The 14,182-nt window shown below is 39.4% G+C and overlaps 1 pseudogene; it reads right to left on the bottom strand.

Annotated features, from left to right (window-relative positions):
* Nucleotides 1–1,334: 1,334 nt before the first annotated feature.
* Nucleotides 1,335–2,558, bottom strand: LOC110294854 (dnaJ homolog subfamily A member 3, mitochondrial pseudogene; annotated as a pseudogene).
* Nucleotides 2,559–14,182: the final 11,624 nt, after the last annotated feature.

Raw genomic sequence — 14,182 nt, 5'->3', positions numbered from 1 at the left:
CCATCTTACATCACATTTTCTCTCTCCCTTCCTATATCTCACACTTAGACGTTCTGAGAAGTCACTTCCTAGATGTTGAAAGAATGTGGTAAAACCTGTCTTCAAGTCAACAAGTATATATGCTCTCATAGATATATGATGAAGAATGATTTTTAGACAAAAAAAGAACATCAAAAACAAACAAACAAACAAACAAACAAGTAAGCAAACGAACAAAAAACCCAACCAACTAACCAACCAAACAAACAAACAAAAATGGCCTTATCACTCTATCAAACCTTGGCCAATTCGTTCTAACAACGTAACTTTTTTTTTAAAGACATAGTATCTTACAGGAAAAGCAAGTAGGAGATTTACTTTTGTAAATTATAAATGAAAAGAGATAAAGTGTTCTTCATCAGCCTGTCTTAAGCTAGCTCCAGGACCTTGGAACACATAGAAATCCCCACGTGCTTCCACCAGAGGCTGGAAATGAGGTTGCTCATGATGGAGAGCCTTCGCCAATGGCGCTGGGCTTTTCCCTACAAACATTTACACAGAAAAAATAAAAAAGACAATGAATAATAATATTGAGTAATTTAAATCCACTTTGGAAATCAAATATCAGCAGTGGAAGAAGGGAAAACTAAGCCCTGGCTGGCAAGTCTCCAGAGGCTGAAGACTGTCCCACGTGACCATGCTATCTATGGTCCAACAGGCCAGGAAACACCCAGTCCACAGCCGATTAAAATGGTCTAACTCGGCTGTCAGGCAAGCCGCCATCTAAGGTGGAAAGGATAGAGGGATTGTGTCCCACAAATGGGCCTCCCAGGGCCCTAGCACCCACTTTTCAACTGCTTGGTACCTTCACAAACAAACAAACAAACCACCACCAACAAAACTCTAAGGTGAGTGACAGACACCTCATCAGAGCCTGCCAAGGGAGGGGGGAGCTGATGGGGTGTGCTGCCCCGATTCTAGCGAAGACCTAGAATACCTCAGAAAGGACCTATTGTGGAACCTCCATGAGCTTTGTTGAGAGGAAAATTACTTCACAATACTGTTCAACTTAAGGCTTTATTTTAAGCTGTAAGCACAGCCTTTAATTCTTTCTGCTCTCTACTACCTATGATTCCAGATTATTTTTAGTGTTGCCAAAAGAATCCAAGTGTTTTACCCTCCCTGAAATAGAAGAAGCAAGTATCCTACCAGTGGACAGGATATTTACACCAGCCTGAGGGCTGTATATCACTGCCTAGGCACTATCCGCTATGTGCTTCTATCCAGAGAGGTGTCTTCACATAGCTTTTCTGCTGCTAGGTAGTTCAGAGAGCTCTGTAGACAGGGGCTCAATGCTACTGTTGTGGGATCCTCCTATGTCTGATACCCTTGCCATGAAGAGTGGCTGTTTGCTGCTCCTGATTTAGTTCCCTGTTGAACAGATTTCCAGTGGGTGTGTGGATGACACGATTCACTGTCCGCTCCTCATCAGCCTCATCTTCAACATAGCTCGGGATCAGGTTCTGTTGATGACATGTTAGCCTCTTTGAAACTCTGATCGTCATATGAATATGGTGGTCACCATAGCCATAGCCATAGCTATTAACTTGGGGGCCTTTCCCAAGTCAAGCAAATCTCCTGGTGTGTCTAAATCCCAGTAGGGATTGTCACATTGATGTCTCATATGGTCCTTGGGCTTTGGCTGTACCCACAAGAATATCTTGAGAAGTTGAAGGAAAGAAGTGGAAGTGGATGTCTGTGCCATGTCCCTCCAGAATAGATTTGCTTGTTTCATTTTCCCACAGGTACCCTTACAATCTGATAATCTTCAACTCCTGCAGGCACAGGGATTGTCTCTCGCTTCTGCTTGCCTTTCCTGTTCCTCTGCAGACTATACAAGGAGCTGAAATGACCACTAAGTCTCTGACAGTTGGGAGCTATCACAAAGGGTATTGCAGATTTCCATGCCTGAGGTGTGGCAACAGTGGGGTTGCTGCACTTTGTTTCCAAGCTCATTCCCCTTGCTATTACTGCACTCACTGGTACCCAGTATGTATGTATGTACAGTAAAATTTGGTCACACCTTTGGCTGCTTGATTGAATGTCAATCCCATGATGTATTCCTGGCATTGATCAAACATAGCCTGGAAATTGCCAGAAGAGGGTGATGAGAACTCACCAAACATCTTCCTTATTAGTTCCTTAGGGTCAACAGAGAGAATTCCTCTTCAGAAGCTCCACCCAGAGCTGTTGGCCCCAGAATAAAAGCCAGCAGAACCTTAATTACTCTTTACCTCATTATTCAACACCTAATGTGCTTCTGCCAGCTGGAAAAACTTCTCCTTGGCTTTGTGATCATCCTTGTTCATGTCTGTGTGATATTTCTTGGTAAGTTGTTAATAGACTTTCTTTACTTCTTTCCATCTGGCACTTGAAGGCACTCCTAATATCTGGTAATAATTAACTTTGGACAAAGAAGTTCATGTGTGGAAAGAGGCAGAACAAATAAAAGGGAAACCTTTTGTTCCTGTGAGACAGACACTTGGTCTCAATGTCAGCAGTATCTCCCTCCAGGCCATGAGTGCCCACAAAAAGCCTGAAGGAAGGCAGAGAAGCTCAGCTTGTGACACAGGAACACCTCCACAATGTCCCTCTTGGTTGCTGCTGGGCCCTGCTCCACTCTGCAACACTCTACCTGAGTGTGTGAGGTGGTATCCCTACTAACACTCTCAACCAGCATGGACAATAGAGCCATCTTGGGCAAGGAACAATGTGCCTGCACACTCCAAAATTATTTTATATCAATGATAGATGGCCTAGTAGGCCATCATTGGAAAGAGAGGCCCATTGGACACAAAAACTTTATATGCCCCAGTACAGGGGAACGCCAGGGCCAAAAAGTGGGAATGGGTGGGTAGGGGAGTGGGGGGGAGGGTATGGGGTACTTTTGGGATAGCATTGGAAATGTAATTGAGGAAAATACGTAATAAAAAATATTTAAAAAAATCATTAACCCTAAATCGTTACCCTACACGGTGTTTTCTTCCTTCCTTGGAAGTTCTCCAGGCAAAAAAAAAAAAAAAACCTTAAAGGAAATGCTGGATTTGTTAGTTCTAATTCTTAGTTGGTAGGCTTTTGCCCTTGGCGTGATTTAGATATGTAAGCTTTCTGTAGCTACAGTGCATGCAAATGTGTGTGCATTCCTTTCATATCAGGGGTTGGAGAGTTGTCAGAGCATGATCGAAGGAATAGAATTAATGAATTACCTGGCAGTTACTACACAACACTCACATTAAAAAGAGCACATTATTTGGTTAGCTCAGTCGCACAGTTGGTGAACTTACTGCATTAATGTGTTACAAGAAAATCAAGAAGAGGGAAGACCAATGGGTGGATACTTCATTCCTCCTTAGAATAGGGAACAAAATACCCATGAAAGGAGTTACAGAGACAAAATTTGGAGCTAAGATGAAAGAATGGACTATCCAGAGACTACCCAACCCAGGGATCCATCCCATAATCAGCCACCAAACCCAGACACTATTGAATATGCCAGAAAGATTTTGCTGAAGGGACCTTGTTATAGCTGTCTTGTATGAGGCTATGCCAGTGCCTGGCAAATACAGAAGTGGATGCTCACAGCCATCTATAAGATGGAACACAGGGCACCCAATGGAGAAGCTAGAGAAAGGAGCTGAAGGTGTCTGAAACCCTATAGGTAGAACAACAATATGATCTAACCAGTACCCCCAGATCTCATATCTCTAGATGCATATGTAGCAGAAGATGAACTAGTCGGCCATCACTGGGAAGAGAGGCTTCTTGTTATTGCAAACATTATATGGCCCAGTACAGGGGAATACCAGGGTCAAGAAACAGGAGTGGGTAGATAGGGCAGCAGGGCAGGGGGAAGGGTATAGGGAATTATCAGGATAGCATTTGAAATGTATATAAAGAAAATATCTAATAAACAAAAAACAAACAAAAAAAACAAAAAAAAAAAAAGAATCTCGGCAAATGGCCAAGTTATCCCTTGTCATCAGTTCTTTGAGAATCATCATTTAAAAATTTCAGTGTTTGATTTCTAGAGTAGTTGTACCAGTTTTGTATCTCACTGGAAATGGTGGAGTGTTCCTCTTTCTCCACAGTTTCTCCAACATGCGTTGTTATCTGAGGTTTTGACCTTAGCCATTCTGATTGGTGTAAGGTGGAATCTCAGGTTCATTTTGGTTTGCATTTCTCTGATCATGAGGGAATTTGAACATTTCTTTAGGTGCTTCCCAGCCATTCGAGATTCTTCAGTTATGAATTCTCGGTTTAGTTCTATTCCTCATTTTTTTGATTGGGTTGTTTAGTGTTTTGGTGATTAACTTCTTGACTTCTTTATATATTTTGGATATTGAGTTTCATGAGGTCCCATTTATCAATTCTTGATCTTTAGAGCATGAGCCATTGGAGTTCTGTTTAGGAAATTTCCCCTGTGCCAATGAGCTCAAGGTTCTTTCCCACTATCTCTTCTATTAGATTCAATTTATCTGGTTTTATGTGAGGTCCTTGATCCACTTGGACTTGAGTTTTGTACAAGTTGACAAATATGGGCCTATTTCCATTCTTCTACGTACAGACAGCCAGTTAGACCAGCACCATGTTTCCTTTTTTTCATTGTATACTTTTGGTGTCTTTGTCAAAGATTAAGTGTCTGTAAGTGTGTGGTTTTATTTCTGGATCTTCAATTCTATTCAGTTGATCAACTTGTCTGTCTCTGTACCAATAACATGCTGTTTTTATCACTATTGTTCTGTAGTAATGCTGGAGGTCAGGGATAGTGATTCCCCTTGCTGTTGTTTTACTGTTAAGAATTGTTTTTGCTATCCTGGGTTTTTTTTGCCTCTCCAGGTGAATTTGAGAATTGCTCTTTCCATGTCTTTGAAGAATTGTGTTGGGATTTTAATGGGGATTGCACTGAATCTATAGATTGCCTTTGGCAGGATGGCCATTTATACAATGCGAATTCTGCCAATCCATGAGCATGTCAATCTCGAGGTTACTCAGAAAATTGGAAATAGATCTACATGAAGACCTAGATAATCCATTCTTACGAATATACCCAAAAGATGCCTCACTATGCCACAGGGGCACACATTCCACTATGTTCATAGCAGCCTTATTTGTGAATGCCAGAAGTTAGAAACAACTTAGATGTCCCATGGCAGAAGAATGGATACAGAAAATGTGGTTTATTTACACAACAGAGTACTACTCAGCTATTAAGAACAAGGAAATCCTGAGTTTTGCAGGCAAATGGATGGAGCTAGAAAATATCATCCTGAGTGAGGTAATTCAGACCCAAAAGGATGTACATGGTATGTACTCACTAATAAGTGGATGTTAGCCACAAATAAAGTACAGAATGCCCAATATAGAGTCCACAAAACTAAAAAAGCTCAACAAGCTGAAGGGTCCAACTGAGGACACCTCAGTTCCAAATGGGAGAGAGAAGAAAGCAATCACAAATGGGGAAGGAGGTGACCTGGGATAGAAAGTGGATATGCAGGAGAGTAGTGGGGAGAGGAACTTGATGTAGTATTGGGTAAGGGAAAAGGACTGATGCCCTGAGGGCCAGCATAAAGAATGGAAACAGGCAACCTCAGGAAATAGTAGGATGCGGGGACACTCCAGAATGTACCAGAGACCTGGGAGGTCAAAGACTCTCAGCAATCAAAGTGAGGAACCTTAGATGGAATGCCAGAAGGTGCGGAGAAGAAACTTATAGAGCCCACCTCCAGCAGGAAGACAGGGCATCAAGTGAGAGATGGGGTTGCCATCCCACAGTCACATCTCTGATCCATAATTCTTCCTGTCTGAAAGAATTACAGGGATGGACATGGAGAGAAGTTTGAGGAAAAGAAGATGGGATCCAGCTTAAGGGGATGTCCCAAGGCCTGACACTATTACTGAGGCTATGGAGAGCTCACAAAAAGGGACCTATTATGACTGTTCTCTGAAAGACCCAACAAGCAGCTGAAAGTGTTATCTGTAGATATGTACACCCAACTAATGGACAGAAGCAGCTGACCCCAGTGGTTGAATTAGGGAAGGCTGAAAGAAGCTAAGAAGAATGATCGTGTAGGAGGACCAGCCGTCTCAATTAATCTGGACCCCTGAGATTTCTCAGACACTGGACCACCAAACAGACGGTGTACTCCAACTGATATGAGGCCCCCAACACATATATAGTAGAGGACTTCTGGGTCTGTGTTCATTCAGAGATGATGACTTAATCCTCAAGAGACTGGAGGCCCCAGGGAGTTTAGAGGTCAGGTGGGATGGGGGTTTGGGGCATCCATGTGGAGACATGAGGGTGGGGAGGAGGTGTGGGATGTGGAACAGTTGGAGGGTGGATGGGGGGGCGGGAAATAGAATATAGAGTGTAAAAAGTAAATTAATTTAAAAAAATAAATTAAAGCATTTTTGCATTAAAAAAGATTTCAATGTTTACAAGTATGGCTGGAATTCTAAACATTTGTTCCTGTTTATTAAAAAACAAAACAAAAACAAAAACAAACAAACAAAAAAACTTCTCACCGGAAATGGAAAAATGTCACAAATTTGATAATTGTCTTTTATCAAGAACTTTAGGGAACCAACCTGCAGGGAGCACTCACTCAGGTGATTAAAATCGTTTGTAGATTTTATAATGAAAATTGAACTCTAAAGCTTTTCTCATAGTGCTTTGTTTATCTTTTCATGTAGTTAATAAATTCAAAGGAAGTACTGACATTTTAGATAGAATCATGATGAATTCTAAAATGTTGTTGCCAGGACTATCTCCCTATATCTATGCAGTCTTATGCCTGACGATATTAAGAAAGTGAATCCATGGGTCTTAATAAAAGCAAATATCCTGGGGCTAATTTGCTCCTACAACACTATATCCTGTGAACAGCTGGAATCTCCTCAAGATTGTGCTTCTCCAAAAACCATCTTAGAAATGATTATTTTCAGTTATTTTATTTAAGTTTGAACACAGGAAAAATGATGCATGCAGCTGTGTAGACAATTCTCTTTTTAAGACTTAACAAGTTTGGTGACAACAGTTCTTCTAAGTTGAGTAGCAGGACACATATCAGGTTACTACCTGTAGTAGCAAGAGAAGTACTTTTCAGAATACATAGAATCTTCATTGAACTGTGTGTTTTCATTTAAGAAATGTCTTAATTCTCCCTAATTCCTATGCATCTATAATTGAGATAGTCTAATTTAATATATAATTGAGATAGTCTAATTTAATATTTTATACTCATAAGGTAATAGGCTACTTAAATGATCGCTTTAAATATTTCTTCCTGGTACAGGCAGTGTAGCCAGAATGTATGCTTGCTGAATTAGAACTAGAGGGCTGTATGGCTCAAAATGGGTCTGACATGTAGTTGTGGTAGAATCTATGCCATGGTGGATAATGTGCCTTCAATTACTGAATGGCTGCAAACTCCCAACTCCTTTCCTTTCTGTAAGGAACACTTCATATTAAATAAAATACTTTAAAGTAATACTGTTTAAACCTATATTCAGGTTAAGTATTCTTGGAGAAAAAAAACGCAAAGATTTTACTTCAATACAGATTTTGTGTTGTAATTAGGGGAAATATTTCAACAAAAGGCTGAAGGAATTCTATATCTGGTCTCTCAGAAATCCTTCCTGTTTTGACTGGAAATAAGAAGATGAGGGCTGCATATCTTGCAGCTGCACCATTATAGATCAAAGGATTTGTTTATGTTGCTGTTTATTTTTCTCCTTTAAGAGAGTGGGTACAGTAACTTCCAATACCTAGAACATGAGCTGTTAGGAATGAAAGCTCTAGGAAGGCACCAACTCCATTTCTCCCTGCTCAATGAGATGTGTTGGTGTTATCTTCCATAATGGGATCTTCCTGTCAGTTTGTGGGGAGCAACCTGTAGTCTTGACAACAGCCTTGGTTGCTTGGTGATTCCTGTGGTAACCTTTTGCACAATAACAAAGTCAGATATATATACTATCCTGGTACTTAAAGCATCATTTGGGGACCAGAGATGTCCAGCTGGGGCTCTCTATTCCCCTTTATTTACCAACTTCATTTAGATCACCTTCAGATATGTATCTATGCTAGGAAGCTTCTCCTGTATCAGATTTTTATACTGTCTTTCAAATGGAGTTATTCCAAGGAAACTATTTTATTTGGTTAATGCAACGCCAATGCATTTAGGTGCATTCCATATTCTTTATTGTGTTTAGCCACAGCAATATAGGCAGTTTTAAATTCTGTTCTGTTTTCTCTAACACTGACCAATGATACTATACATAGCAGAAAAGCATCTAATGAAAAGCTTTTTTTTTTTTTTTTTTTTTTTTTGAAAACTAGACTTCTGTGCACTGTACATTGAATTGACCACTCAAAGATAGAAATTCTGACATGATCCAGAAAGTGGGAATTAGGAGGCTCCCTCTGAATCACTGATCTGACATACCCCTTAATGAGTCAAGAGATTGCTAATACATCAGAGATATGTATGCACATCAGCTTAGTAAAAAACTAAACTCTAAGAAAGAGCCACCCTAGTCGGCCATCACTGGAAAGAGAGACCCCTTGATATTGCAAACTGTATATGCCCCAGTACAGGGGAACACCAGGGCCAAGAAGTGGAAGTGGGTGGGTAGGGAAGAAGGGCAGGGGGAGCATATAGGGAACTTTTGGGATAGCATTTGAAATGTAAATAAAGAAAATATCTAATAATAAAAAAAGAGCCACCCAAACCAACTCATTTCAGTGCAACTGCCATTGTGTCAAAAGCAACAAAATACAGTGAGAAGTCAGCTGACTCCAACATTTCCTCATTGAAGATTGTCAATGTAAACAATTAGATGCCATTTGCAGCCAATAATTTTAAGATAACATGAAAGGAAGTCCTCTGCTTCACCTGTAGTTTATAAAGGAATATAGAAGGTAGAGGATCCTATAAGTTGAGGACTTTCAGTAGTTTATTTGGCTAGTCCTTCAAAGTCACAAGCATCTTGATGCTTATGTTCTTATGAAGCTAGACATTTTCTTTATGTACAACCACCCTACCAACAGGAACAGAAACTTTGTCTCAAATGACTCTAAGTATTCATAGCTTTATCGAATTAAATTCTGTAATTATATGGATCTCTTAGTGCACATGAGAATCCTATACCTCATCTTAACAAATTTCAAGTAAGGAATGAAAATAAATGACATTTCTTTGTAAACTCTGTGCAAACAACTTTTATTTCATTTGTGTACCAATTTATTTTTATTATAAAATCATTTTTGTTTTGTGTGTATGGGTGTTTTGCTTGCATGTATTTCTCTGTACAATATGCATACAGGCCTGTAGAAGATAGAAGAGGGCATGGGGTCCCTGGAAACTGGGTTAGAGGTGGTTGTGATATTTCATGTACCTGCTGGGACTCAATCTGGGTATCAATGGGAGGGTAGGTCTTTATTCCTGTGGAGGCTTGATTGATGCCCCAGCATAGGGAGATGCTAGAGAGGTGAGATGGGAGTAGTGAGGGGATCTAGGAGCACCCTCATAGAGGCAAAGGGGAGGAGGGAGAGAGAGTATGGGATGGGAGGTTTGTGGAGGTGTAACCGGGAAGGGAGATATCATTTGAAATGTGAATGAATACAATAGTTAATAAAAAAGAAATAAAAAGAAGAAAAAAATCACCCAGTGCTCTTAATCACTGACCTATCTTTCTTTTAAATCAGTATGTATCATTTGTAAAAAAATCTGATTGAATATGACACTTCAAGAAAAATGTATTTCCAACAAATTGACCTCTTTTGTCTCCAGTATCTCTTATAATTGTTTTATTTTATTTTATTAAGTGGTGTCTTTCTGAGTCTGAATAATTTTATTTAACAACACGTAATAATTTTAAGCCTTTAGCACACTGAATGACCTCTTCAATTCTGAGAAGATATATTCTAGAAATCTTAATATTATCCAATAATATCAGGATTAATATTCAAAGGCTATACAATTTCTAAAATTTAAATTATGAAGAAAAATACTACATATTAATTTGCAGAAAGGGCAATTCGTTCTTTCACAGATTAAATAAGCAGAACTATTGGGTGCAATCTAGCATCCATTTTAAATCTTTTGTTTAAGTGAATATGTGTATGTTTATGCATTTATATGTCCCCTGTGGGGTTGTCCATGGAGTCCAAAGGAATCAGATTCCCTGCAACCTCAACTGGAGTCAAGTCAATAGAGGAAGACTTGTGCTGGCAACTGAACCTGGGCCTTCTGGAAGAGCAGAGAGTGCTGGTAAGCTTTGCACCACCTCGCCAGAACTCTAAAAATCATTTTTATCCCATTCTGCTTTCCTACTCGAAAGTCCTCCCACTTCGAATAAATATGTATCAATGACATAAATTCTACATTGACAGCAAAATTGACAAGCTAATCAGCACCATAACACAATATATATACAGTGACAGATTTATAAGAAAGCACTAAGGTCGAATGCATGTGTGAATACCAAACAAAGTAGGAATCAAAAAGGATTCACAGAATAGGAGGAATGTAAGTAAGATAAGACTTAGAATGTATCCTTTTGCCTGTCACTAAAATAACACCATGTATACTGTACATATCGTGAGATATGTACTACTCAAGCTCCTTCAAATTTATTCGTTTTTAAATGTATTGTTTGAGAATTTTACATGTGAATATAATACATTTTGCTTAAATTCCCCCCAACTCCTGCCATTCCAGTTTATTTCAGAGCAAACTGACCAGTAAGATGAGTTTTGTCAAGAGGTCTTGTTGTGACTAAGAATCTGTATCAGAGTAGTACTCCATTGTGTAAATGGATCACATTTTCTGTATCCATTCCTCTGTTGAGGGGCATCTGGGTTCTTTCCAGCTTCTGGCTATTATAAATAAGGCTGCTATGAACATAGTGGAGCATGTGTCCTTCTTACCGGTTGGAACATCTTCTGGATATATGCCCAGGAGAGGTATTGTGGGATCCTCCGGTAGTACTATGTCCAATTTTCTGAGGAACCACCAGACTGATTTCCAGAGTGGTTGTACAAGCTTGCAATCCCACCAACAATGGAAGAGTGTTCCTCTTTCTCCAAATCCTCACCAGCATCACCTGAATTTTTGATCTTAGCCATTCTGAGTGGTGTGAGGTGGAATCTCAGGGATGTTTTGATTTGCATTTCCCTGATGATTAAGGATGCTGAACATTTTTTCAGGTGCTTCTCAGCCATTCGGTATTCCTCAGGTGATAACTCTTTGTTTAGCTCTGAGCCCCATTTTTAATGGGGTTATTTGATTTTCTATAGTCCACCTTCTTGAGTTCTTTATATATATTGGATATTAGTCCCCTATCTGATTTAGGATTGGTAAAGAGCCTTTCTCAATCTGTTGGTGGCCTTTTTGTCTTATTGACAGTGTCTTTTGCCTTACAGAAGCTTTGCGATTTCATGAGATTCCATTTGTCAATTCACTTACAGCACAAGCCATTGCTGTTCTATTCAGGAATTTTTCCCCTGTGCCCATTACACAATGGAGTACTACTCAGCTATTAAAAAGAATGAATTTATGAAATTCCTAGGCAAATGGGTGGACCTGGAGGGCATCATCCTGAGTGAGGTAACCCAATCACAAAAGAACTCACACAATATGTACTCACTGATAAGTGGATATTAGCCCAGAAACTTAGAATACCCAAGATACAAGATACAATTTGAAAAACACATGAAACTCAAGCAGAACTAAGACCAAAGTGTGGACACTTTGCTCCTTCTTAGAATTGGGAACAAAACACCCATGGAAGGAGTTACAGAGACAACGTTTGGAGCTGAGAAGAAAGGATGGACCATCTAGAGACTGTCATACCCGGGGATCCATCCCATAAAGAGCCTCCATATGCTGACAGCATTGCATACACCAGCAAGATTTTGCTGAAAGGACCCTGATATAGCTCTCTTTTGTGAGGCTATGCCCGGTCCTGGCAAACACAGAAGTGGATGCTCACAGTCCGTTATTGGATGGAACAGAGGGCCCCCAATGGAGGAGCTAGAGAAAGTACCCAAGGAGCTAAAGGGGTCTGCAAACCTATAGGTGGAACAACAATATGAACTAACCAGTATCCCCGGAGCTCATGTCTCTAGCTGCATATGTAGCAGAAGATGGCCTAGTAGGTCATCAATGGGAAGAAATACCCCTTGGTCTTGCAAACTTTATATGCCCCAGTACAGGCGAATGCCAGGGCCAAGAATTGGGAGTGGGTGGGTAGGGTAGTGGGGAGGAGGGTATGGGGAACATTTGGGATAGCATTTGAAATGTAAATGAAGAAAATACCTAACTAAAAATAAAAGGTATCTGTATTGTAGTCTCCCCTCCCCCAGCCTGAAACCTGCTTGCTCAGGGGTAGAGCTTCCTGCTCAATCGTTCTGCCACACCCAGTGCTGGAACCTGCAGCTTTGCTGTTTGGAGCCATACATGTGATCACCCTGCTACTGGACCCCAAGATTATTTGGCGGGAATTGGGCCCCTCCCCCTTCCTTCATAACGGAGTGCCGAAATAGTAAAAATTGAACCTCGAGCAGAGACATTTGTCTTGGTTCCTTCCTTATCTCGCGCAGCCCAGCCCCTCTTCTCTTCCAGGTTTCCAAAATGCCTTTCCAGGTTAGAACCCAGGTTGTGATCTACTGGCCAGACACAACACTGTATCAGAAAGTAATTGGAGGAGACACTGTGGAAGATTCTTTTTGCCAAACTCCTACCCTACACACATACTGAGTAGCCACATGTACACATGTGGTGACACAGACATACACATAAACATGTAAATACATAAATATGAAAAGAACAATAAAAATAAATAAAACAGTATGAATTATATGGCACATATTAATGACATTTTGTAGATAACCATTGTTAATAACAATACATGGAGACAAATGCAGACTCTTGAAAGGTTTTTGCATGTGAGGTAAAAAGCCTATTTAAGCATTTTGAATGACGTGGCATTCCCCCAAATGCATCCCTCATTTCAGAGTTCTGGAATTCCTGGGTGGTTTTGTGAGTCTTTTTGTGGGACATTTCTTATACCTGATTTCTGTGTTTTAAGGATCTTTACTTAATTGGAGAACATTTGGTTATAAATAACAGGAGCATGTTTTAGTATCTATACTTAACAACATTTTGTTCAGGGTATAATATTTTGAAGAATCTTGACAGTGATTATATTCTATTTCTGTTGATACCCTATTATTTATATCTTTGATTAATTAAGTAATAGAATATGCTTATGTTCTAACTTCCTTTGATTGTATCTTTGCATGTCAGCATTTAGTAATAATATATGCACTTTGTATGGGTATATCTATCTCTTATATATACATATTCATATATACATACACACATATATATGTACATATATATATGTAGAAAGCAAGAAAACATAATTTTATGTCTGACTTGCTATATCAAATAAAACATCACTTGAGCAGGAAAATTATTTAAGTCTGAATTGCTTTAATTGGGCATTTGTATCGATCAGCTTGAATATCTAATGGCTCTATTTTCTAGGTTGAAGGAATAAATTTAATGACTTAGTCTCAGGAGAGGTTTTTGTTTAATACAATTAACAAGAAAGAGAACCACATTCATTTTATTATAAAGAGCTTCCACCATTTAATTTAATCTGCTTAATGATACTCAGGCACAGGTGGTTGAATTATTACCTCAAATACATTCCTCATACAATTGATACGTACATAGATTTGTGAAAGTTGTAATGCAGGAACATTTTCTTCATAAGTATTGAAGCCATAAGTATACCATTTAGCATCTGTAATCAGTGAGATGTCTGTGTGATATTTTCCAGTATGTGGTAGTAAAATTTCTCATATACTTATATTTCCTTAATAATAGTTCACATTTCTGCAATTATAAAACCCATATATTGTCAGAATTGTTTATTGCACAAATTACAATTTTATTTTATTTTACTTACTACATTTCTCTGTTCCAGGGAACTGTAGACTAATTCACAATCCTTTGAAGTGAAAGCCCTATGAAATCAAAATAGGTACACATTAATAAAAATAAGTACATGAGGCTGCAAAGTTGTAGAGTAGAAGAATCCTTACCTAGTGCTCTGAAGCCCTGGGTTTTCC

Source organism: Mus caroli, unplaced genomic scaffold (assembly GCF_978045245.1).
Source record: "Mus caroli unplaced genomic scaffold, Mus_caroli_1 scaffold_4, whole genome shotgun sequence".
NCBI lineage: Eukaryota > Metazoa > Chordata > Mammalia > Rodentia > Muridae > Mus > Mus caroli.
Note: the sequence above shows the minus strand (reverse complement) of the source record. Positions and strands in the feature narration are given on the sequence as shown.